The following is a 25911-nucleotide window of genomic DNA, read 5'->3' on the forward strand; positions in this document are numbered from 1 at the left end:
CGAAAGGTGGTGAGAGGTGAGAGGAAGGGAAATCAGGCATGGGGTGGAGCGTTATTTATGATTCACACCATCTCATCAAAATGATTCTGCATGGAATAACAGTGAAGATGAAAACAAAACAATGCCTGAAATCCATTTTCGACTGGTCATACCATAAATACCACCCAGAGACGAACACCGCCCAGAGCGTCCAGAGCCAAGCTGTCCGGAGGCAAACACCGCTATGACACATCTGGAGGCAAACTCCCATCCAGACATAAACACCACCTGGACACGTTCGGAGACAAGCTCCCATCGGGACATGTCTGGTGCCAAACTCCCATCGGCAGGTCCAGAGACAAATTACCATCTGGACACATCTGGAGATGAATACCATCTGGACAAGTCTGGAGACAAACCCCGTCTGGACATAACCACCATCCAGACAGATATGGAGATATGTATCCAGAGACAAACTCCTGTCCAGACATAAACACCACCCAGATATGTTCGGAGACAAACACTGCCCGAACATAAAAACCGCTCAGAAGCGTCCAGAGCCAAGCTGTCCAGAGACAAATACCGCCTGGACGCGTCTGGAGATTAACTCCTGTCTGGACAAAAACACCGCCTGGACACGTTCGGAGACAAATTCCCATCCAGACATGTCCGGAGACAAACTCTACCCAGACATAAACCACCGTTCAGACCCATATAGAGATAACCACCATTCAGACATAATGACCGGAGAGAGAGAGAATGAGAGAGAGAGAGAGAGAGAGAGAGAGAGAGAGAGAGAGAGAGAGAGAGAGAGAGAGAGAGAGAGAGAGAGAAAGAGAAGGGGGGGGTAGGGAAGTAATTAGAGAGAATATGTTATGCTTTGTGCACACACGCACACACGCACAAACGCATGCATGCATGCATGGCTGATATCGGCAATTTTTCGGGAATCGGCAGGTTGGAGTCATTGTGTTATCGAAGACACTATGTACTGCACACAACCCAGAAACCTTGAGTCGCCTTCACCAAAAAACAATTATATTCATCCAGCCCAGAGACAAACTCCCATCTAGACATGAACGCCACCAGGACGCGCCCGGATACGAACACTGCCCAAATGCGTCCGGAGACAAAAACGACCAAGATACCTCCGGAGATGAACACTGCCAGGATGGGTCTGGAGCCGAACATCTCCAGGATGCGTCCGGAGACGAACACTGCCAGGACTCGTCTGGAGACGAAAACCGCCAGGAACCGTCCGGCGACGAACACGGCTAGGACTCGTCTGGAGAGGAACACTGCCTGGACTCGTCCGGAGACGAGCACTGCCTGGACGTGCCTTCAGACAGTGACAGACAGGCGGAGAGAGAGAGAGAGAGAGAGAGACAGAGAGAGAGAGAGAGAGAGAGAGAGAGAGAGAGAGAGAGAGAGAGAGAGAGAGAGAGAGAGAGAGAGAGAGAGAGAGAGAGAGAGAGAGTAGATGTGGGAGGAGGGAACCACACTGTATTGCGAGGGGGTAGAGCAAGGATGGTAGAGAGACAGGGATAAGGGAGTTATCAGGAAGAATGTTATGCTTAATGAACAACACGCACGCACACACACACACACACACACACACACACACACACACACACACACACACACACACACACACACACACACACACACACACACACACATAGTTGTGCTTGGCCGATATCAGCAATTTTTCGGGAATCGGCAGGTTGGAGTTAGTGTGATTACCGACTACCAGCCTGGTGTTGGCGTAGCGGCTGGGGTAGCAGCTTGAGATCCAAAAGGTCCTGAGTTCCAGCCCCTCGGCCGCTGAATTAATACACCAGGGGGTTGACTCAGCCTGTCATCCTTCCCAGGTCGGCGAAGTGAGTACTAGTTCTCGTGTGTGCACTGGTAGAGGGGCACTGCATCATCCACACAGTCGCGCTTCAAGAAATGATAGCTACCCCGGCAGCAAAGCTGCCATACAACCACCACCCATGACCGAAAATGACGTTGCATTTATACTTATCGACGTTTCAGTGATATGTTTGCAAACATTATTCTTTTTAAACAGCTGCATGTGGCGGGTAGAAAACATGTTTCGAGGGCAAACGGCTTGGAAATTGGGCATTATCAAATATATTTTGCTTTGAAACCCACAAGGAGAAACACATGATCTTTGTAAAGCAAATCCAACAAACAAATGCTTTTGAAACAGGCATGAGGACAAAGGAAAACCAGACAAAGCCTCCTTAAGATATGGGGTGAATATTTTCCTCCACGGCACGCACAACAGGCATGGCATGTCCACACATCCAGGGAGAGTCCGTACAGACCAAAATCTAGCCATATGTACCACATCCGTGTATGCAGTATACTACCTCTACCTTGGAGTAACTGTCAACTGTACATCCCGATCGGAACACAAACTGTACTGGACACCTCAATAAGGGGCTTAAGCAGTCAAGCAAGCACTACAATGGAACGCCTGGCTTGGCAAGTGATTAACAATTGCTGCCGCGCACCCGGAACTGCCGTGCAATGTCTGAAATGGACAAATCAACACTTTTTTCGGAGTTGGAACTACTGATACTTTCAAATCTGGAGCTTACATTTTGAAATAATGCTTAGTTTAAGAGATTCTCTTGGTTATTCATATCTGCAAATTAAATATAGCCATGAACGCTGTCGTCTCCAGGCGTTTATAAGCACCGCAATATACCCAGCGATTCGTAGCTATGATGAACAGGCATTCGATTATATGATTGAGTAAAGTGAAAAAACAAACTTTATTGTTAAGAAATCGTTGCAGCCTGTTCCACGTCAAAGCATGGCTGAGCAGCCCAAAAATCATTGCGGCTTCAGACCCCAGCAAGGTTACCCAGGAAACAAACGCCTGAAGACCCCAGACGGCGAGGTGTCCGAGGATTGCCTGATGAAGGATATAATGAAATATGGCCGTTAATTATTTTCAAAAGGAGTGTTTTAATTGACCCAAACATCCAATTTTCACTCTTTCACTTCCTTGGAGTTTTCTTATTATGCATGCAAAGTTTCAAGCTGCTCGGTTTAAAGGTTTTGGAGTTATGGAGGAGACATGCACGCATGCAGGCACGCACGCACGCACACACACACACACACACACACACACACACACACACACACACACACACACACACACACACACACACACACACACACACACACACACACACACACTGCCGTTTATTATTATAGATAACAGCGACATTCTCCAAGTATATAAGGGGTAATGAAAGGGTTGAGGAGTTTGGGCCCATTGTGGAATAGCATAGGGGAATTTTTGGATTATGAGGGTGAGTTGACAGACTTATTAAATAGTTTTTATACTTCTATATTTACCCAGGTACAGTCAAAATAATTTCCAATAATGAAGAGAATTGATGTTGGGGAAGAGCAAGGGCTTTTAGAAGAGATCCAAGTTGGAGTCGAGGAGGTGAAGAAACAGCAAGAAATTTTACAGGATGATAAAGCTCCAGGGCTGGATAATGTGCATCCTCAAGTGTTGTGGTTGATGGTATGATCAGCAGATGAGAAAACGGCTTAGACTACCTCCTGGTATGTCTGGGTCTGGGGTGTCTTCGTACTGCAACCAATCTGGGCTGGTACTACGATTCAAATCCTTGGTGAAAGAGCTTCAAGGGGCAAGGGGCGTAGTCAGGTCAGTCGTTCGGGACTGCCACTGCAAACATGTAACGTAGTGCTACCTGCTGCATGGTCAGGTTCTCGGAAGGTGGATGAACAACAACTGGAAAAGGGTGGATGAGCTCCCTTTGGGAGCCAACGGTCATCCAGTAAGGAGATGATGTCTCCTAAAAAAACACCCATCCGGGTTGTACCAGTTTGCATCAACTCAGTTAGCTGAAAGGGATAGTGGAACCCTTTATGTGAGGTGGATGAGCTCGTATTAGCCAACAGCAACCATAAAACGGCAGATGAGCTCAGAATTAGCCAATGACAAATGGAAAACTACACTTGTGGGGAAGAGGGTGGGTACATAGTCTCTCTGAAGCTTGGAAGGCATGGTCCTCATCTGGTGGATGACGGCAGTCCAATTCCTCCCCAAACCACTTTTATAACATAATGAGTTCCAACATGAAGAGTGTTTCAAGATTGCTGCATGCGGATACTTATTGTGAATGTTAGAGATGTTCGTACAAATATTGGGGTGCTTGCTCATTTAGCCAAGCGAAGTAAAGCTGACATTATTGTTGTTACAGAGAAACTGTTAAATTTGACTCGGACTGCTTCTTATGTGTGGATATCAGGAGCCACTTCTAAGACGAGATTGCAGTGATGGTTGGGGTAGAATTACTCTTTAGTTTTGCAATACGCCCCAGGTTCAACATCATCAGAACCTGGAACCTCCTGAACCAGAAGTCATCTGGTGCACTGTGAAGACACACTTGGGGTATCTACTGATCGGTGCTGTAAATCTCCCTGGCTCCCTGTTGGGTACTGACTCTCATATTATTGATTACTTGTCTGATAACCTGGATTTTGCCACCAAAACCACTGGTTTAGATCATGTGATGATTCTAGGTGATTTCAATGTACATCATCAGGGGAAGTTCAGTGGCAAGTCCCCAACTGACGGAGCTGGAATTGCATGCTCCAACCTTTCTCTGATGTATGGCATGGACCAACTGGTAAAAGTGTCTGCTTGTGGTGATAATCTACTGGGATTGGTCATTGTTGACTCTCCTGCTTATTACACCACAAGCATAAAGGCCAACATTGGAACATCTGACCATAGCTCAGTGGAGATTATCTTCAAAAAAACACCAGTCTTGGATAAACCATACCAACGGCGATTATGGAATTACAAAAAAGCAAGCTGGGAACCTCTCACATCATCTGCATTGTCGGGAATGGGAACAAGCCCTAAACACTGGAGATCCTGATGTAGCTTGCAAGAACTTTGAGACAATCATCAAGTCAAGTATGGAGAAATTAATTCCTCATAAAGACATCAGTGTTCTATCGACGGATATTCTAAGGTTTACTGAGGCTTGCCGAATGGCTGACAAAAATGTCTGTCTGGCATATAACAATTGGAGTAGGAGCTCCTGTGCTGTTTCCCATGATGCTGTAATAGGGGCAATGCAGACCTATCAGAAAGTGGTGAAGGAGGCTAAAAGCCAACACTTCCAGAGGACAAAAGATCGTCTGACCAATGGAGTAACCAAACCCCAATGATTGGTGGTGGCCTGTGAAGAGGATACAAAGGAAAGGACGACATTGCAGAAGGAAGGTCAGACCTTCGCTAACTCTCAGGAGAAAGTGGAAATCTTTAAAGTGTCCAATTGATGATGCTGAAAATGACTCTCCTGATCTTTCATCTCATACCAACACTCACCTGAACACTTTGAAGTTCTGGTCTCTTGACATTAGACAGATCTTGCAGAAGCTAGACATAAATAAGGCATCTCGACCTGATTGAATTTGAAATAGAGTTGTCAAGGAGTGTGTATCAGTATTTTTCACACCTCTTGACAAACTCTTCCATTTCTGCTTTAGCCGTCGCCACTTCCCTTCCTCCTGGAAGATAGTCAATGTCGTGCCAGTGCCGAAAAAGAACTCGCACTCTGTCCCAGATAATTACAGGCCTATCAGTCTTCTAAGCTGCATTAGCAAGGTTATGGATCGAGTTATCTACTCCAGTACTGAGGAAATATTTCATTAGAAATAACCTCTTCAGCAACAATCAGTTTGGCTTCCATTATGGTCATTCGCCCCCAGACTTACTCACACACCTGAGTCATGAGTGGATGTCTTGTCTCAACAGAAGTCAGGAGGGTACAAATGTGGCACTTGACATCAAAGCAGCATTTTATAGAGTATGGCACAAGCAATTGCTGGCCAAACTGGATACTAATGGAGTCTGAGGGCAGCTGTTCTCGATACTTGATGGGTAGACATATCCAGGTTAAGGACCAAACATCAAATTTAACTCCAATAAATACCTCAGTACCTCGAGGATCAATTATTGGCCACATCTTGTTTTTAGTCTACATTCACGATTTGTGTGACAACCTGCCTAATCCTACCTGCCTCCATGCTAATGACAGTACCATCTACTGCCTGTTGAATGAAGAGAATGCCAACATTTCTCTGATGGAGGATCTATAGAGGATCTACGAATGGGGGCATAAATGGAATGTCCTATTTGCGACTGAGAAATGCAAGGTCATGTCTCTCATTAGATGACGACTTTGTGAGGAGTGAGCAGCCTCTGGAGCTGTTTTTGGGTGGAAAGCCCCTGCAGCGAGTACATGATCTGGACATGGAGTCAGGTTCTCCCAGAGCTTTTGATTCCAGTCTCAAGTGAAGCCGTTAGAGCTGGATAAAGCCGTTAGAGCTGGATAAAGAGTGAGTGTCCATAATATTTTTCCATATTTGGATCCACATTATCGAGCCCGAGTACACAAAGCCCATGTCTTGAGATCTTAAGAAGCTGGATGATGTGCAACGTCATGCTGTACATATTATCAAGACCCCTCCACTTCGAATATTGACCCCCTACCACACAGGAGAACTGTAGCAGATCTGGGCCTAATGTAGAGACTACACACAGACAATGCTAATCACGAAGCCAATCAATGGGGCAAAACTTCCCATCAAACTAATAGTGCAGACTCTGTTTGACCAATATGGAAAAGACATAGTGAGCAAGTTGGAAGAAAACAGGTATGGGATTATTTATATATAGGGAACACAGGGGAAATTTGTTTGACACGTGCATACAGTAAAGGTTTTATTCACAAACAATGGCAAAGTACATATTCACGGTGTTTTTGAGGGTTCAACACGTATACAACGGGGGAAATTTGTATGGCATGTACGTGCAGCAAAGAGAATAGAGACACAGAGGAAAACCTGTTCCCTTGACACTTATGAGCCCCTTCTACAATCGGACAGGATTATCGACACATGAGATATGGTGCCAATCAGAATCACAACCGGAGAAATGTAGAGAGGAAGAAAAGAGTAGATAGAGTGCAGAGCACAGTGTGGGTACAGCTCCTTTCCACCTTACTCAGATGTATGCAAGCTCGTAAAGTGTGCAGACTCATGCAAGCCTCCCCTTGGTGGCTCTCCTGGTCCAAACAGGCAGACATGATTGCAGGTTTGGCCAAAGGGCTCGTGGGATGGAGAGCTTCATGGACATGAGTGAGACGCATCAAAAGTCCCAGGACACGATACGTGTCAAGAGTCAAAGCATTTGGTGGATCGAACATTTGGTGGATCGAATGCTTGGTTGATCAAACACTTGGTAGATCGAATGCTTGGTGGAGCGAATGCTTGGTAGATTGAACACTTGGAAGATCGAACCAATGCTTGGTAGATCGAAGGAATGCTTGGTAGATTGAATGAACACTTGGTAGATCAAATGAATGCTTGGTAGATCAAACGAATGCCTGATAGATCAAAGAAACACCTGGTAGATCGAACGAATGCTTGGTAGATAGAATGAATACTTGGTAAATTGCATGAATGCTGGGTAGATCGAACGAACACTTGTGAGATCGAATAAATGCTTGGTAGATCAAAGAACACTTGACAGATCAAACAAACGCTTAGTCGATCGAACAAATGCTTGGTCGATCAAACGAATGCTTGGTATATTGAACGCTTGGTATATTGAACGCTTGGTAGATCGAACGCTTGGTAGATCGAATGCTTGGGAGATCGAACGCTTGGGAGATCGAACGCTTAGGAGAGTGAACGCTTGGGCGATCGAACGCTTGGTAGATCGAACGCTTGGGAGATCGAACGCTTGGTAGATCGAACGCTTGGTAGATCGAACGCTTAGGAGAGTGAACGCTTGGTAGATCGAACGCTTGGGAGATCGAACGCTTGGTAGATCGAACGCTTGGTAGATCGAACGCTTGGTAGATCGAACGCTTAGGAGAGTGAACGCTTGGTAGATCGAATGCTTGGTAGATCGAACGCTTGATAGATCGAACGCTTGGGCGATCGAACGCTTGGTAGATCGAACGCTTGGGAGATCGAACGCTTGGTAGATCGAATGCTTGGGAGATCGAATGCTTGGTAGATCGAATACTTGGGAGATCGAACGCTTGGTAGATCGAACGCTTGGTAGATCGAACGCTTGGGCGATCGAACGCTTGGTAGATCGAACGCTTGGGAGATCGAACGCTTGGTAGATCGAACGCTTGGGAGATCAAACGCTTGGTAGATCGAACGCTTGGGAGATCGAACGCTTGGTAGATCGAACGCTTGGTAGATGGAACGCTTGGGAGAGTGAACGCTTGGAAGATCAAATGCTTGGTAGATGGAACGCTTAGGAGAGTGAACGCTTGGAAGATCAAATGCTTGGTAGATCGAACGCTTAGGAGAGTGAACGCTTGGAAGATCAAATGCTTGGTAGATCGAACGCTTAGGAGAGTGAACGCTTGGAAGATCAAATGCTTGGTAGATGGAACACTTGGTAGATCGAACGCTTGGTAGATCGAACGCTTAGGAGAGTGAACGCTTGGAAGATCAAATGCTTGGTAGATCGAACGCTTAGGAGAGTGAACGCTTGGAAGATCAAATGCTTGGTAGATCGAACGCTTGGTAGATCGAACGCTTGGTAGATCGAACGCTTGGTAGATCGAACGCTTGGGAGATCGAATGCTTGGGAGATCGAACGCTTGGTAGATCGAACGCTTGGGAGATCGAACGCTTCGTAGATCGAACGCTTGGTAGATCGAATGCTTGGGAGATCGAACGCTTGGTAGATCGAATGCTTGGTAGATCGAACGCTTGGTAGATCGAACGCTTGGTAGATCGGACGCTTGGGAGATCGAACGCTTGGTAGATCGAATGCTTGGGAGATCGAACGCTTGGTAGATCAAACACAAAGTGAGGCTGCTTGGATGTCTCTTGTTCAAGGTGTTCCACGGAGGTTAAAACCATTGGCACTCACAACTGAGTTGATTCACTGTTTGCACATCCGCTCTTGCTACGGAGGTCAAACTATCTGTGCTTTCTGGAGGTCGAGCTATTCTGCTCTGCACGGAGGTTAAGCTGTCTGTTCTCCACAACTGCTTTTTCCACTCTGTTTCTTGTCCTCCAGCTCTGGAGGTCAAGCTCGATCTGTTGTTTTCCGTGGATCCAAGATGATGCTGAATGTGCAGGACATGCACATGATGTCAGCTGCAACATCTGGAAATTAATGATCTTGCAACTGTAATGTGTTGTTTTGCAAGTAAACAAAAGAACCAAGAGACTACTGCAGCGCTAAAAATTGCCTCCATTGTGTCCAAATAGGTTTTTTTTTGCAGGAATTGAAAGGAATTAAGAATCTTTTGTAAGAGTCAAAAGGTAATTTTGGTCCATTGTTTTGAAGTAATAGTGATTGGTGTTGTGTGGACTCGTAACTGGGGGTTGGTTTCGGATGTGGAATCGAAAAGGAGGGAGGGGGAGGTTTGAAGGGCAAATCACAGGATTGTGAGGACTGGCCATGAGAGGTTACGGGCTTGAAAGGTGAACATGGTGAAGGACCGGTGATGCATGGGCAGCGAAAGCCATAGTTGGATCCAAAGATGGATTGATAGATGAAGGGATTAAAGAGAACCCAAACATTTTAACTCACGATGAACATCTGTTCCAAAGTCCCACAACACAAAAGATAGGAGATCGATCTCACATAAACCCAATAAATATCTGTCTGGGGAAAATCCTGCACGTCTCTGAATGCATATAGGGGTCTTTTCCATAACCCAGACAATATATTGTTTTCATTGTATATGTGGGTGTTGGTTTTGTCAGTGTTTATTCGTAAAAAAAAAGAAAAACAAAATGAAAAAGCGGATAAAACAGGAATGGCTTGCCTACTGATGATACTACAAGTCAAAAGATCAGAAAGTTTGCAGTGCAGAACCAAATGTTAAAACGGGTCATAAATGGAAGGTGAAAGAAGAGTTGAACCAGCCAAAAGAAGTATTGGCCATACACAGACCAATGTAAAAGGATTTGGATTTGGGGAAGTCAATATATACTCTGCTGTGCTCAAAAGCGAGTAATGAAGAGAAAAAGGACATAGTCACCCAAGAGATCCAAAATGAGGAAAATATTTTACAGATCATGAAAGCTGTACAGCAGATTCAGCAAGGCCATTGGATGGCTTGAGAAGACGCATTTCAAAGATCGCTTGTTAAGAGTGATATCTGACATTTGGCTCCGATGAGTCCCAGTTATATTATTAGAGCCTCTTGCTCCCATAGCAAGTAAATTTTGTGTGATGGTCCATGACAGATGAGGATAAGACAGGATAGACAGGTGCTGGAACATATTTATTCATGTGAAGTGTCCTTAGCAAGGGGAAGATATACATGGCATCAAAATAGGATCTTTAAGAAGATATTCTAAAAGGTATGCGAGGCAGAAGAAAAGGCCAAAACACAGAAAGTAAAGTAGTTTACAAAATCATTCATAAGAGGATCTGGACAGAAATCCTTAGCACCAAAGTATAATTGTGAAGTGCAATACGCCAATTAGAGGTGTCTTAGACTATGCACAGGATTGGGAAATGTGGCAGGAGACATGGAAGGTTTCAGAAGGAATGCCAATGCAAATCATACATCGAGGAAGTGCCCGGATATAATTCTCTGTTCTGCAATGGGCAAAATATGTATTTTCATTCAACTCATAGCACCATCCGAGTCTAAAATGCATGAACAGCATGAACACAAAATACATAAGTAGGCTTGATCTAGTTCAATAATTATTAAGAGCTACAAGATGGTTCAACTAAATGCTGTGGAGGTTGGTGCATGTGGATTTGTAGCAGCATCATTGTATAGTCTTTTGTGAGTATTGGAACTGAATCAGAGAAAGATTAACAGTGTTCTCAAAGAAATAGGAATAATTGCCGAGAAAGCATCATGTTGAGTTTGGATAAAAAGAAATGAGAGTGGCTTCGTGGACTCCAGATTAGTTTTCTCCAATTTTAGAGATTTAGAGGTTCAATCCTGCTTTTCAGTCAAAAAGTGCAAAACAGCATAGGAACACAATAAGATGATTCATAGTCGTTATCGTAGTGTGGTCTGGCCACCTTTGAGTGTCAGAAGGTTAAAGGCCAAAACACTTGTTTGAGCAGACTATCTTTCCCTGAAGATTCTCTGCTGTTTCACTCCTTGTGAGCTTCTTTCCATATGGGAGGTGGTAGAGCAGAAATGTGCTGTGTTATGGGATATCTTTAACAGCTCATTGGAGTCAGGACAGGTAACAATTGTGAATTCAGTTTGAATTCAGTTGTGGAGTACAGTCGGTGTTGGAGATGTCAAATAAGGAATAGATAAGGAACCATTTGAATAATTTCAAACAATTTAAAGGTAGTCAGTGTGGATTTACATAAGGGAAGTGATGTCTAACATATTTATTGGAGTTCTATGAAACGGTTTCTAAGTGGGTGGATGAGGGAAGTACACTGAATGCAGTATTTTTCGATTTTCAGAAAACATTTCACGAGGTTTGGTAGATAAAACCCCATAGGAGGTTGTTAGTGAAGCTAAGTGCTTCTAGAATGGCTGGTAGAGTAACTAACTGGTATGGAAACTGGATTTTTGATCGGAAGCACAGAGTGGATGAGTGGGAGTGTGTCTGGCTGGGAGGATGTACATACTGGGGTACTTCATGGATCAGTACTGGGACCATTATTAGCCCCTGTTGGACTTAGTCCGAAAAAGGGGGCTTATGGATTTGGTCTCGATTTTCGGGTCTGTGCGTGCGTGCGTCGGCAAACATATCTCGGACATATATGGACCAATTTTGTTCATACTTGGCACAAAGACAACACATGACGGAATACATATGCACAGCATTACCCTCGCCGAAGGAGAGAGTATTGCGCTTGGGTCTGTTTGTTTGTCTGTCTGTCTGTTTGTTTGTTCGTCCACACAGAACTTTTGTATTTTTCTCCGCAACTGCTTGTCGGATTGAGCCAAAATTTTCACAATAGGTGTGACTACTCATGTAGTATGTTTTCATCATAATTGTGATGCCGCAGGTCACGTGGTGTGGCAGCCATGTTGGAAAAAATGGAAAAACTTTGGACCTCTGTATCTCTGAAACCACACCAATGAAAAAATTGAAACTTGGCACACGGCATGTACTCCACATATGGAACTAGAAGGGCAATCCTTGGAATGCATACCTCTGCCCCATAATACCTGATCCACAATAACATATCAGGCTCAATACATTTTTGAAATATCATGCTGTACAGTACTTTATCGTTTTTGGCCCTATCTCTCAATGGTGAAGAATCACTTTATAAATTAAATATTTCTCGTATCCAGATCTGGATCTGGATCTTCACAAAAACCGAATCAATTCTTCCTTGTCATATACCCAACCTGTCCACCAAGTTTAATCCGAATCCGTCTCCAATTTTTTGGGATATCGTGCTATATATCGTTTTTGGCCATATCACTCAATGGTGAAGAATCATTTTAAAATTCTAGTACTTGTATACAGATCCGGATCTTCACCAAAATCTAATTTTTTCGTCCTTGTCATACACCAAACCTGTCCAGAGAATTTCATCTGGATCCGTCCCCAACTTTTTGAGATATCCTGTGCACAAACAAATAGACAAACAAACACAGACAAACAGACAGAATGGGGTGAAAACATAACCTCCTTCACCTTCGGTGGTGGAGGTACTAAGGGTGATTTTTTGGGGTGACGTCATAGGTGCCTTCATTATGATGTCATAATTGCATATGCAGAACGATACATCTGCTCAGTATGAAAATTTTTGAGGGTCATGTAGGGATAAAATGGTCGACAAAAAAAAAAGATGATGATGATGTCTTTGGTCATGTGATTCGGCAGCCTTTTTTTTTTTTTAAACCTTCAAAAATCTTATTCTCTGAATTGGCTGAATAGAATGAGACAAAACTTTAAACATATGACTGCCTATCTATGTGGAAAAAAACGTTCACACATATGACATCATAGGTCACAAGGTTTGGCAGCCATATTGGATTTACCTAAAACATAAAAAAATCTTCTCCTCCAGAATGGCTGGACAGATCAAGGGGAAATATTCCCCAAACTGTGCGTGTACAAGTTTGTGAATGAATAATTGATCAGTTGCATGGTCTGGCAGCCAATATTATTTAATTTTTTTGATATAGGTTCTTTTTGTTTTCTTTTTTTATCATTATGTTTTGTTTTAAATAAGGCTCACTTGGCTGTGCCTGGATGGGTTTGAGGGTAGAGGAATAGCAGCTGAAATGTGAATCCTATCCAGGTTCCTTCTGATGACTTCATCGTTGCTTTTTGCTTGTTCTGGTTCCTTCTGATTACTCCAATGCAGGACTGTACCGATTTGATCTTCCATTTGATTTGAATTGAGCTTATTTTAATCCATTTCTAAATTAAGTTGAAAAAAAAAACAAAAAAAAAACGGTCATGAATCAGTGTCAGGTGACGATCAAAATTGGGGTTGCATCACAGCGGGATGTGTTGATACATGGTCATCACTGCCAGCAGTTTTAAAGTGGCAGTTCTAATTATTTCTCATTGATTACCAAAACACCAGTACACAAATGCCACACAAAATACATCACACAAAAGAAGTCCTGGCGAGGGTCTACAATCTATGCTTGCTCTTTTTCTTGTTTTGTTTTGTGATGCAATCTAAGACGGCCGACTGGTTGCCATTTTACTTGTAAAAAATAACCTCGGTGTTGAACAAGTCCTCAAACATTTCTCCAAAATGCATTTACTGATCTTGTACAAACATAACACACAGGTCATGAATGATTGTTTAGATATGCATGTTATCTTTTTTCAATATTAGATCCAAGATGGTCAACTGGCGGCCATTTTAGTTGTAAAAAAAAACCCCAATATTGAACACATCCTCAACCCATTTCTCAGATATACATTTACCGATGTTGTTGAAACTTGGCACACAGATCATGAATGAGGGGTTACATATGCGCATAATTTTTTTCGAGATCAGATCCAAGATGGCCGACTGGTGGCCGTTTTGTTACTTAAGTGTGTGCCCAACCATTTCTCAGATATGCATGGGCCGATTTTGTTAAAAATGTGGCACAATCACAGTACACTATGGCATACACTTACGTCTAACTTTATTTTGCGATTTGATCAAAGATGGCTGACTGGTAGACTAGTGGTCATTATATTTGTGAAAAACCCATTGTTCAACACATCCGCAATCATTTCTCGGACATGCATTTCCCGATGGTGTTCAAACTTGGCACCGAGCTAATGAATGATGGCTTACATATGCACATCTCCTAATTCAAGATCAGATCCAAGATGGCTGACTGGCGGCCATTTTAGTTGTAAAAAACTCGATGTTGAACATATACTCAACCATTTGTCAGACATGTGTAGTCCAATTTTGTTCAAACTTGGAACAAGCACAGTACATGATGGCTTTATTTTGCGATCTGATCAAAGATGGCTGACTGGTAGACTGGTGCCATTTTATTGTACATAAATATGGGCTAGCCCTTTGACTCTATACAGCACAATTACAAAAACAAAGGGGGCGATGATATTTTGTCTTTTTTACTTGTTATTCATAATTTACGTCAATTATTTGGATTGTGTGGTTAAGAGTGGCTTTATAAATTTTCAGACAATACAAAGCTGGGAGGTATGAGAGGTGTGTGTTGAGTGTTGCAAGGTGTGCATGGATGTACTGCAGAGAGAGAGAGAGAGAGAGAGAGAGAGAGAGAGAGAGAGAGAGAGAGAGAGAGAGAGAGAGAGAGAGAGAGAGAGAGAGAGAGAGAGAGAGAGAGAGAGAGAGAGAGAGAGAGAGAGAGAGAGAGAGAGAGAGAGAGAGAGAGAGAGAGAGAGAGAGAGAGAGAGAGAGAGAGAGAGAGAGAGAGAGAGAGAGAGAGAGAGAGAGAGAGAGAGAGAGAGAGAGAGAGAGAGAGAGAGAGAGAGAGAGAGAAAAAACAAAAAAAGAGGGATAGTGCCACAGCCTATCTTGCAGAGGCATAAGGAACAATCCCTCACAGTCATCTACAAAATTATGTATGTATTAAAAGAGGTATGAGAGGTGTGTGTTGAGTGTTGTAAGGTGTGCATGGATGTACTGCAGAGAGAGAGAGAGAGAGAGAGAGAGAGAGAGAGAGAGAGAGAGAGAGAGAGAGAGAGAGAGAGAGAGAGAGAGAGAGAGAGAGAGAGAGAGAGAGAGAGAGAGAGAGAGAGAGAGATATGTAATGTGCTTGGAATAGGTAAGAATAATGAAAATAGGGATTATACAATGCAAGGGGCAGTCTTTGAGCATGTCACACAAGATATGGATAGGGGGGGGTGGTGGTACTAGATATTGGTGGGGGATGTAGGCAGTCAGCACAGTGCCAGGCAATTATCAGTAAAGCTGATCGAGTTTTAGGTTGTATTCGTAAGGGGGTTGCATTATTAATCAAAAGAAGTGAGTGAGGCCTCATCAAGAATATTATGTGCAGTTTTGGTCACCACATTTGTAGAATGATATTGTTTTCATAGAGTGGGTACAGTGTAGAGCTCCGAGATTGATTACAGGGCTAGCTCGACTAAGCTATGAGGAACGGTTGAAAGAGACCGGACTTTATACTTTGGAAAGGATGCGATTGCGAGGGGATTTGATAGAGATGTTTAAGATAATGAAGGGTATAGACAAAACATGTACAGACAAGTCTTTCTGCAGAATAGACTGCGAAAGGGCAATGGGCCATTGCCTGAAAGTAAAGAAGAGGAGAGTTAGGGCAGTAATAAAACAGAGGTCTTTCTGTCAGAGAGTAGTTAAAGCATGGAATGTTCTCCCTGGAAAGGTGGTGGCAGCAGAAATAATGGATAGGTTTTATATTGCAATTAAATACATACCTATATGCATTGAATATGGATGGGTGGTGGGACTATCCCATATCCCAAAATCCCATATTGGTGGGACTTGTCGTTAGCTTGTGCGTGACTATGTGATTGTTTCTGGGGTTAGCGCCGTGCAGGCATGATAGGCTGAATTTTCTCTTTCTGCACCAAAGTTCCTTGTACATCGTTGTATCTCACCAAAATTATTCATTACATTCCAAGAAGCACTATCCACACAGCTAAATTGGAAAAATAGAGGAATGTACATACAGTAAGTACAGGGTGGCCTGAAATTAACTTAACCTGCTAAATATCTTCCACCTCCTTCCTTCCCTTCCCTTCTGCACTCCACCACTGTGGTATGCGGAAACACTGACTCAGTTATGCAGGAGTCAGTAGGAAGTTAGACAGCTTTTGCAGAACACTTTGGAAAACCCTCTCCACCAAAGCAGACATTGTTGAAATGGGTGAAAAAAATGGGCTTTTGAAACAGGAAATGTGAATGCCAATACATGCAGTGGAAGAACAATAACAAGAAGAAACTCATGTGCTGCTCTGATGGCATCAGTTGATCGGTTGCTGAGAAAGTCAACAAGAAAGAGAGCCAGTGAACTTGCCATACTGACGACAAAGCAAACTCACATGAAAACGGATATTCAGCTGAAACCATGGCATCCAATATTGGTGAATGAACTTAGTGATGCCGAATGGATCGGCACTGTGCATCATGCATTGTCATACTTGATATCTTCCCGACTGTCCTGTCTTCAAAGAAAAGTGTTGTTTTCGGGTGAATGTGCCATCTATTGAAGTTCACGGGTACAAGATGTGGTGTTCTGGTTGAAGGAAAATCCATATTTCACATTGGAATTGGAGCATCATCCTTCAATTGTAATGCTATGGGCAGGAATGACTTCACGACATTTATTTGGTCCCTATTTTTTGATGTGCCAATAAATGGCATAGCTTACTGGCATATGTTAAGAAACTGGCTGGTCCCACAACTTGTTACTGTGGGAAAAGCTGAAAGTGTCTGGTTTCAACAAGATGCTGCACCCGCGCATTTTGCTTTGCATGTTCGGGACTATCTCAATGAAACGTTTCCTCATCGGGGAATTGGATGTGGATCACCAATATCACAAGCTTCTCTATTGTGGCCACGATGCAATCCAGATTTAAAGACTCCAGACAACTCTTTGTGGGGCTTAATGAAGTTGAAGGTGTTGACAAAGGGGTATAGGTGGCTGAAGAATTGCATACTTCAGTTATGGCCTCTTTCGCAAGGATGACTCCACAAATGCCTAATATGTCTAAAAGGACTTTGGCGACACATTCACTTGTAAGTACTGTATAATAAAATCTGTATATTAAAAGAGTTTAAGAACGAATGCATTACTGGGGTGCGGTAAAGCGACTTTCAGGCCATCCTATAGAGGGAGAAAGATGAAACCACTGATGATTCACAGATGATATTCTTTTAATTTAAAAATACCATAAGAGTACACGCCATAAGGGTGATCTTGTTCCAAGCATGCAACACATTCTTCTGACACATACCTTTAGTTTGGCGGTGTATCAGCGACTGACAGTTCTGTCTCGGCAATGGCCAACTCTGTCTGTATAGGCAAATAATATTAACCCAGGTTATGAGCATGAAGCAAAAACATACTGACTGCATATAATTTAAAACACCTCACTACATTGGAAAACGTGGGGACAGGAAAACTGCACCATAAATGGTGGATACTTGTAATACCCTCTCCCACCTAGAGGTGGCACCACACGATGCACATTTTCATGGCTAATTTGCATTCCCTCATGCCCCTACCCCAAAAACCACAAGCAAAGATAAAAACACCCCAAAACACTAATTGGGGTCATGCTGATTCAAGTCTGGATGGAATCAGCCCAGAACTGTAGGAGGAGTAGCATGACAAAGAAACAAACAAACATACACACACACACACATACACACACACACACACACACACACACACACACACACACACACCGGTCTGTGAATTATAGTGAGGATACAGAGTTTTTCTTCCAGCAAACAATATATTAGGGTTTTTGGTAAACTATTATTTCTAACATTTACAATGGTGTGGTCATTGTAACACATTGAGGTAACCTGGTATGTGAGAAATACTGATGAAAAAGTTAGTCTCACAGAAATGCGAACTGTTTTTGAACTTTTTTTTTTGAAACACACTTATTTAGAAATCATTAGGGATGTTCAGTCATTAAGTAGCTCCTGCAGCTATATCCCAGGGTTGTGATAATTGTTCTCTGATTGTTAAGTGGTGTTACTTGGCAGACATTCAATGCATTTCTGTCGGAACAAAATCGAAACCAGGTAGGTTTAATTTCGCTCCACCATCTATAACAAACAAAACACCAAGCTCAGCTTTCAGCAACTGCTTTTTATTCCTTCTACGAAAACTCCACTTAATTGACATCTGGGCATTTTACTGGGAATTGCTGAGGAGCACTCCGGCTATCTCCAGGTTAACCGGTGTGGAACGCGTTGATCTTCAGCAATGCTAACGGCAACTGTATGTGTGAGTTAATGTCTGCAAGGCAGTCCATGGTATATCCAATTGAAAACGGAGATGACCAGGCCAACGAGGATGGAAATGCAATTTCTGGGATCTGTAGAGACATACACTTAATGTCATTGGAAAGACAGCAAGCATTGCTTTCTCATTTGGCTGCACGGAGGCTGTCATTTCCAAAGGCACTGGATATCGTCTCTTGTTCCACTCCTTCAGCTGTGGGTGTACTGGATCCCCTTTTCCATTTAAGTGAGATCTTTGGAAAGACAGTGGGTTGGGGTGAGGTTAGTGGAAGTGGTAAGGAGACCTTTGCCTCAGGAGGAGCTGATTATGTGCCAGCTAATTCTTCCAAACTTGTGATTTTCTCCAACATACATCCTGAGTTACAACTACTGGAGATCATTTTCCCCATTTTTGTTTTTGACTATGTTTATTATTATTATTATTATTATTATTTCTGTTAGTTATCTGTTTGCTTGTGTTTTTGTCTCATTCTATGTTTGCCTTTTCTTTGGCAGTGACAGTGGTTCAGCCAGCTACTAACATACAAGGCCACATTCAGCTGTTGCCAGGTTTCATCTTGATACTCTTGTTGGTATCCTCTTCTTCCTGTTTACTCCTCGGTAAGTGAAACGGTGCACTGTAAACACCATGAGTAGATTAACTCCATGAATCTGCAACCTTGTGAATGCATTCAGATTTCGGCTCTCCGAGCGTTCTCCTTGAACATACTGTATGTCATGCTTTTGACACATTCTGGCACACAGTGTGCTTGCTGAGCTTTATTCTAGCTGCGTCCAGGGCCAACTTCACTCATCAATAACATCCCTGCTCTGAATCGCATTACGCTCCGAGCTAACACCCCCTCCCACAACCTCCTACCTTTCCCTTCACACTCTCTCATCGTTATCTTCCTCCACTCCCAAGTACAGCCAAATGTCATACAATCACTTCCACTGAAACCAAAGCCGAACGTGTTATTCGCACACTCTTTCAAATTAATTGCCCTTTTGTTCCAAAATTCATATTATTAGCAGACCACCTATCAGCCATTTTGTTTATTGCTTGATGGAGGATCTATTTGTCACCAGTGTAGTGCTGAATGGATCTACATGGTAGTGTTTTCACTGTTTATTCACAGATTAAGTTGAATAACATCTCAGTTCGTTAGGGATGCCTTGCTATTTCAGAATGCAAGCAAGCGTTGCCTGATTCAGATCAGACTTTCCTGGGGCGAAGTTTTTTTTTTCCTGTCATGTCTGATTTCGCTGCTGTACTTAAGGGTTAACTGACCTTAACAAGAAGGCTGGTATGGAATTTTTTTCCCAGCATGGATTATGCTTGTCCTTTTTGAGAAGGTCAAACACTGTTGGAGGTCCATTACACATTAACAGAAAGAGCTAAGGCATTTATTAAAATCAATGTTAAACTCCTCAGGCTGGAACATCAGCTAAAAAAGAACGACATTGCATTGATAACTCTTCAGCAATGAAAGCTCTGAAAGACATTTGTGGTGATTTGTTGTTTTTTAAAAAAAGAATTGATTTTTCAGTCTCGCATTGCAATTTTATGCTGGTTTTTGACATCATGGTTGTTCCCTGAACTAGAGATTGTGGAACTTGATTTCTCAGCACAACAAAGGTAAATGTTCACATCGTCATCACTGTTTCCTTCCTCAATATGAGATTTGCTGACTATTCGAAACCCAATATTTATTCGTGTTAATTACTACCGCCACCGAAGGTTTGTTATTTTTTTTTACCGCTGTTTGCTGTATACGTGGCAAGTTGGAGGTGATGAAAATCGGGTTGGTGGGAATTGAAAGCAGGTTTTTATTTTATTTATTTATTTTTTTACCAAAACGTAGTGTAAACACTTTTCGAGATGTTGTCAGTGACTCAAAATACACCAGAATACCGAGAAAGTTGTTTATTAGCGAGACGGTCTCGTAGCTGTTCAGAACTCATCTCAAATGGTTACTTACTGTTACAGTTCAAGTATGGACTCATCTCAACGATCGTCTCAAAAGATCAAACTTATGACCCGGGGGGGGGGGGGAGGGGGGACCTCATTTGAGAAGCACCCTCAGCAATCGGTCTTGTTCTTACCAACTTGTGAGAAGATACATACGTTCTTATTCGGCATTACTTTGAGGCAGGACAAGTGTGTGCTGAACCACTACAAACAGAATGCCAAAACGTGGCTCACGGTCTGCCCTTCTCATCAATAATACAAGACTGATGTTGGCTTAACGGTAATGCTGCTGTCTTAAGATCTTAGGAACTTGAGTTTGAGCCCCTGTCTGTCGTTGAAACAACAACAGGTGGGTTGACTCAGCCTGTCATCCTTCTGAGGTCGGCAAAATAAGTACCAGCTTACTGGTAACAGGGGCACTGCATCAGCAGCACATCCGTTCTTCCAGAAAAAAATGATGCAAACAGCAGGCACAGGGTGGATACTTGTAATACCCCCTCCTCAAATCATCAAGAAATGCATAAGAAACAACAACATATCTCATGGCACCAATTACCATTCCAAATTCAAAATTTTATCTCTCTCTCTCTCTCTCTCTCTCTCTCTCTCTCTCTCTCTCTCTCTCTCTCTCTCTCTCTCTCTCTCTCTCTCTCTCTCTCTCTCTCTCTCTCTCTCTCTCTCTCTCTCTCTCTCTCTCTCTCTGTCTCTGTCTCTGTCTCTGTCTCTGTCTCTGTCTGTCTGTCTGTCTGTCTGTCTGTCTGTCTGTCTCTCTCTGTCTGTCTGTCTGTCTGTCTGTCTGTCTGTCTGTCTCTCTGTCTCTCTGTCTCTCTGTCTGTCTCTCTCTGTGTCTGTCTCTCTGTCTCTCTCTCTGTCTCTCTCTCTGTCTCTCTCTCTGTCTCTCTCTCTGTCTCTCTCTCTGTCTCTCTCTCTGTCTCTCTCTCTGTCTCTCTCTCTGTCTCTCTCTCTCTCTCTCTCTCTCTCTCTCTCTCTCTCTCTCTCTCTCTCTCTCTCTCTCTCTCTCTCTCTCTCTCTCTCTCTCTCTCTCTCTCTCTCTCTCTCTCTCTCTCCGTGTATATGATTAGTGTTGGCTTGGCTTAATGGTTAGGGTTGTGTGCTTGGGATCCTAGGATCTTGAGTTCAAATCGCACTTGGTTGTTGAAAATACTGTTGAATTAATACCAGGTGGGGTTGACTCGACATGTAATCCTTCTGAGGTTGGCAAAATGAGTGTCAGCTTGCTGGCAGCCTTGTTGGAGTGGCGACTTGTCCAGGATTGTAACCAATAGCCCAGGAGACTGCTTCGGCAGCACCAATGCTCTGCACACTGCTCTGCACAGAGAATAGTCCCAATGGATGGTATTTATTTTTATTACACTTTTAATTTGCTAATTTGTTGATTCCTTGTATGAATTAAAACAATCCAAATCGAATCAAATCCCGATACTTAAAATACTCGAAAGTGACTGATAAATATCACCAAGAAGTGGAAGAGCGAATTCTAGTTGGTAAATTCGTTTTTGCATAGTCTTTAAATTATAAAATACTTAATAACAACATGTACATGGGAGAGTAAAAACAATCCATTGGAACGACATATTCACAAAAACAAAAATTATATATTTTTCCAGACATGAGTGTATATAATTTGTCGTAAAAACAAAATATATCTTTATTTATTATTATTATATATATTTGCATGTGTATGACAAGGAGTAGGTATCTCCCTTTTGTGATATTTGTGCTTATTGTAAATCATGTCACATCTGCGTACGTATGTACCTTTGTGAATATACATGCGTGGTTGACATAATTTGGGGAATATTTGGTGTAGGCAGCCACATTGTCCCATGGATCCAGAATTCCTTCATTCAAATTCAACCATTACAACAATAACTCCTCTCTCCCCATTTTGTATATGTAGTCGAGGCTCATAGAAGAGTTAGAACAGAAATGAAGGGAACAAAATTAAAAGGGGGAGACACAAACAGCAGAGTCAAAAGGAGAGTGTGATCAAAGGGAGGGGGAGAAGGAAACGTGGGGGTGAACAAGCTGCACACAAGTTTAATGAAACACAGCGAGAAACAGAAAAGGAACAAAGCAACTGACAACTTACAAACAAAAAGAGGTGAGGTGAGGCTGGGAAGGAGAAAAAAATCACAACTTTGGAAATGGGGTCATTTGAGGTACAAGAGATCAAGAGTATGGATGGGGCATGACCTGAGATAGTGGCGAACAGCTGTCCTGAAGCCCTGGAGGGAAGAATGGGACTGAACAGACTGTGTACTTTGTTCCACATGCAAGAGAAAAGAAGAACAAATGAGTGTAAGTGAGTCTGGATTTGGGGAATTTAACAAGGAGGGGGTTACTGGCAGACATTGTGCACACCACAGAAACCTAGGAGGGACAGAGCCAAGAGAGAGCAGAGGCTACAAGACAGAGGGGACAGAGTAGACAATTGCTCTATGGTTGCCGTTGTATCATGATGGAATGTAGAGTTACCATTAAAACAGCAATGGGGGTGATTTGGCTTGTTACCCTGCGCATGAGAAGCGAAAAGTGGGGTTAAGCAATTTGTTCTCCTTCTGTCTGTGTGTATGTCTGTCTACAAACGTCAATTTATGATTTTAATAAAGGAACAACTTTATTAAAGTAGAATGTTATATTTAACCTCCACCATCGAAGATGGACGGAGGTTACATTTTTCACCCCTGTGTGTTTGTTTGTTTGTTTGTTTGTTTGTGAACAGTATTATGGAAAAACTCCTGGACGGATTTCGACGAAACTTGGTGGGGGGATTAGGTATGGTCCAAGGACCATGCCATTAGATTTTGGACATGGTCCAAAGTCCAATATGGCCGCTATGGTGACCATTTTGAAAAAATATTTGAATTTTTGGTTTTGCATTTCTACATGTTTAAAGTGATTTCGAACCCCCCCCCCAAAACAAAATTGGTAGAGAAAAAAAAAAACCCAGAAATTTTGCACCTTTTTTTTTCAAAAAAATTTCGATTTTTTTTTTGGCATTTCTCCATGCGCGTCGATCTAGTTTAGTTTATGCAATCGTGGTTCAGTAGAGTCTGATCCGTTTTGACCTACAATGAATAGGATATCAGGTTCACTTAAGTGACCCAGCAGTATTGGCGGCGGAGGTTTTGCACTCCACCGAGTGCTCCCCCTCTAGTTACCTTGGCAAACTTTGTTGCAAAGATTATGTTTTGATCGCTGTGTATTTATTTATTTATTTGTGAATATGTGTGTTTATTTGTTTGTTTGTTATTTTAACATGAATTGGAACATGAAACACAAAACAAACCTGTAGTTTAACAGTATAATACTGTTACGGCTGTGGAAATTCACAAACCACCATTCAGGACCCATAGGTGAGATATCTCTTAAGTACATGTGTAGTTAGCCCAAACCCGTTGTCTAGAGGGAATTTATGTGAATCATTCGGGCCGCGACGCTTTGAGATAGCCGTTTTTCTGTTCTATCTTTATTTTGAACCAACCATGTCTCAACCGCCATCACACAACAACCACCACACCAGCCATCGTCACCAACTGCAACCACGCTCCAACCCTCAAACAACAACAACAACGCCAACAGCCACGACCTTTACCTTCACAAGTCAATCTCAGATCATCGCATCACCGCCATTCCCAAACGGTACCATAACCATCAAACCACCACCGAAAACCCTCCACCACCTTCACCTCTCTCCTTCTACAGCCATTCCAGCACCACCTATGAACACTGAGCGTCGGGCTGTCTTGTGCCCGTTCAGCGATACGCACCGAGCCGCGAGCGCAAATAGCGGCCTTTCCGAGGAAAATTCGGATCAGGAACGCTACACGCCCACTTTTGCTCCGTCCAATTAGCAAGCGTGGAGCGGCTTGGCCTCGCCTCCAGGCGCGTCTGTGTGACATCGATATATGCAAATTCTAGGATCAGGGGAGATTCACGCCCCCTTTCCTCCGACCAATGGGCGAGCGTGGCTCTGCCCCCGAGGTCATTCTGATCTGGATATTTGCATATTGTTTTCTCCTACCGGCCTATAAAAATGGCGAGCGCAAGGCGAATAAAGCAGAGAGAGTGAGTCGAGTCATCGGTGTGGCAGGAAGGGTGGAGTCGGGTGGCGAAGTGATCGGTGTGGCAGAGAGTCGAGAAAGAGTGAGTTGAGTCATCGGTGTGTCATCAAGTTGGGTTCTGGAGTCGGCTGAGAATAGTTGTGGGAAGAGGCCAAGGAGCTCGGGTCCGAGGTGAGAAGGACGGCGGTTGGCGACGAGGTCGCGGTGTGAGATCGCTCGTCGCGGGACCCAAGCCAGCCAGCCATTCTCCCTCCCCCAGGGCATCAACAATTCCCCCTTTCCCTCACGCTGAGATAGTGCAACAAGGGGGCCCCATTCCCACCCCACTCCAAACGTCGTGCCAACGAAACCCGCCAAGGAGCACGGAGTCGGGGCACAGCCACGCGGCCACATCTGCGGCTCGTCCGCCAACGCATCACGTGGACGCGGGTAGGACCCCCCCCCCCGGTCTCGCGGGCCTGGCCGATCCTTCAGGTCACACGCGCATATTGGCCTACAGGCCCGTCTGCCCCCTTGTCTATGAGGGTGGCTTCTTTCCTTTGCTTCTGAGTAAATGTGTGTTGGCGCCGTCTGTAAAGTAGAACTGTATAAGTGTTGCCGTGTGTGCGCATAGTCGGTCGTAACTCTGCGTCGTCGTTGCTTTTGTTTTGATTGCTATATGTGCATTTTGACTGTTTGGCTGTATATGTGTCCTTTCCATGTGCCGGGAAATAAATGTACTTTGTGTGAACTGTTTTCCCGTTTCGCTTCGTCTTTTCTGTATTGACCCTCCATCCTGCTTCACGTAAAGGGTTCATAGTGGGCTTAATACGCCCGGTAATTAATCGGAACCGTCGAGGCCGAAGATAACACCGCTCGCTTATCACTGTAGCACAGAACGGACCGCTTAAGCAGTTCGTGTCCAGAGTCGGCCTGTGGCGTGGTACGATCAACCGGTCGACCATCCGCGCAGGTACTTAGATAGATCAAATTTGGCGAGCAACCCTATCCTGCATGGGTGGGCAATTGGCACGGTCGTGGTGGGGTTAAACCCCCACCCGTGACTAGCTCCCGGCGTTGTTCCGAGAAGGTCATGACTGAATTGTCCGTCCGGTGGGCGACGCGGTCGCGATTGGAGTGACGTGTCCGTTCGCACGCCGGCGGGCGCGAATTCGCAACAATACTTTGGCTCTGGATTCATCCCAATCACACATGCACAGAGTCGTGAGATAATTATTTTTACTCTGTCTACTTGTTTGGCAATCAAACAAAATGGAAAATCATTCCAAACAGGAAACTTACTCTTTTTAAGAACGTCATAAAGGACACAAACAACAAGCATGAAGAGCAAAAGTAATGTGTTAATAAGGTGGTGTAAAAGGTGTAAAATAAGGTGGTGTAAAAGACTGTCTGTGCATCAAAGGTGGTAAACTTCCTCAATT

The 25911-nt window shown here is 43.5% G+C and overlaps 1 long non-coding RNA gene across 1 annotated transcript in view; it reads right to left on the bottom strand.

Moving 5' to 3' along the window:
- Positions 1-17557, bottom strand: part of LOC147017045 (uncharacterized) — a 75279-nt gene extending 57722 nt beyond the window's left edge. The window contains exon 1 of the long non-coding RNA XR_015049313.1: positions 17428-17557. This is a non-coding gene — a long non-coding RNA (uncharacterized LOC147017045). The remainder of the gene's footprint in view (positions 1-17427) is intronic.
- Between the last annotated feature and the right edge of the window lie 8354 nt (positions 17558-25911).

This window comes from Eptatretus burgeri, chromosome 11 (genome assembly GCF_056783735.1).
Source record: "Eptatretus burgeri isolate ZD-2024b chromosome 11, Ebu_testis_v1, whole genome shotgun sequence".
Classification (NCBI taxonomy): domain Eukaryota; kingdom Metazoa; phylum Chordata; class Myxini; order Myxiniformes; family Myxinidae; genus Eptatretus; species Eptatretus burgeri.